This window comes from Tupaia chinensis, unplaced genomic scaffold, assembly GCF_000334495.1.
Source record: "Tupaia chinensis unplaced genomic scaffold, TupChi_1.0 Scaffold000118_1, whole genome shotgun sequence".
NCBI classification, from domain to species: Eukaryota; Metazoa; Chordata; class Mammalia; order Scandentia; family Tupaiidae; genus Tupaia; species Tupaia belangeri.
In genome coordinates this window covers 2379660-2381120 of record NW_006159584.1, presented here as the reverse complement: position 1 = coordinate 2381120, position 1461 = coordinate 2379660, and the positions used below count along the sequence as shown (strand labels likewise).

General features: G+C 35.9%; 1 non-coding gene across 1 annotated transcript; it reads left to right on the top strand.

Annotated features, from left to right (window-relative positions):
* The first annotated feature begins 948 nt into the window (after positions 1-948).
* On the top strand, positions 949-1055 carry LOC114007081 (U6 spliceosomal RNA). Its single transcript, XR_003548736.1, has one exon. It is a non-coding gene; the product is annotated as a U6 spliceosomal RNA (small nuclear RNA).
* The last annotated feature ends 406 nt before the right edge of the window (positions 1056-1461 follow it).

The window sequence follows — 1461 nt, the reverse complement described above, 5'->3', positions numbered from 1 at the left end:
TTAATGTCCCCCCCCCCTTTGGCTGAATAGTCTTCTATAGGGTATATGTGCCACACTTTTTCAATCCATGCATCTGTTCATGGACATTGGGTTGATTCCATGTCTTAGCCATTGTGAATAATGCTGCAATAAACATTGGTGTGCAAGCACTTTTCCAACTGAACATTCTCCTGTCCTTTGGGTAGAAACCCAGGAGTGGAATTGTTGAATTATATAATAGTTCTATTTGCAGGTCTTTGAGGAGCCTCCATATTGTTTTACAAAGTGGCCGGACTAATTTACATTCCCACTAACAGTGTAGGAGAATTCCCCTTTCATCACAACCTCACCAACACTTACCATTTTTTGTATTTTTAATCCTTGCCATTCTGAGTGGTTAGGTGGTATCTCATTGGGGTATTAATCTGCATCTTCCTTACGATGAGGGATGTTAAGCATTTCTTCATATGCTTTTTGGTTGTTCATATGTCTTCCTTAGAGAGTTTTTTGTTCAGCTTATTTTCCCATATTTTAATTGGGTTAATCATTTTTTTCAGGTAACCCACTTGCGTTCCCTTTGTCTTCTGTTTATCAGTCCCTTATCTGAGGCATAGTTTACAAAAATATTCTCCCATTCTGAGGATTGTCAATTCACACTAATTACTGTGTCTTTTTCTGTTCAGAAACTTCTTAAACTGATATAATCCCACTTGTCTATTTTTGGGATTATTGCCTGTGCTTTGGAGGTTTTACTTAAGAAGTCTTTGCCTATCCCAGTGTCTCCCAGAGTTTCCTCAGTGTTTTCTACCAGTACTTTTTATGTTTGAGGTCTTGGGTTCAGATCTTTGATCTATTGTGAGTTGATTTTTGTTAACGGTGAAAGATGGATACCTAGTTTTTTCCAGCACCATTTGCTAAAGAGGTTTTCCTTTTTCCACTGAATTGACTGATATCTATGGTCAAAAATCAGTGCTCACTTTGGCAGCACATATACTAAAATTGGAATGATACAGAGAAGATTAGCATGACCCCTACATAAGGATGACACACAAATTCATGAAGCATTACATATTTTTAAGTCTTTTTACAGGCAAAATAAGAAATAGTGATTGACTGTTTAAAAAATAATTGGAATAATAATAATAATGATCGATAAAAACAATGAAAAGATATTGGATGATGAAATGGGGATTTTAATGTCTCTGTATTGAGTGATATGCATGGTATTCCTTCTGGAAAAAGAAGTGTGATACACTTTAATGTTATATTTGATTCAATGTAATATAAACAAGATTATGATGATAAATAAATGTTAAAAAATTAGTTGACTATATGTTTTGGGGTTTATTTTGGCCAGTGTTTTTTATAAGCTGCTGGTGGAGACTCTGCACAGTTGGCCATGTGGGATCCAACCACCTTAACCACTACACAACTGGTTGGCCCCTCAGCTGATAGGCTATTATCAGTAGTGGAAGTCAAAAA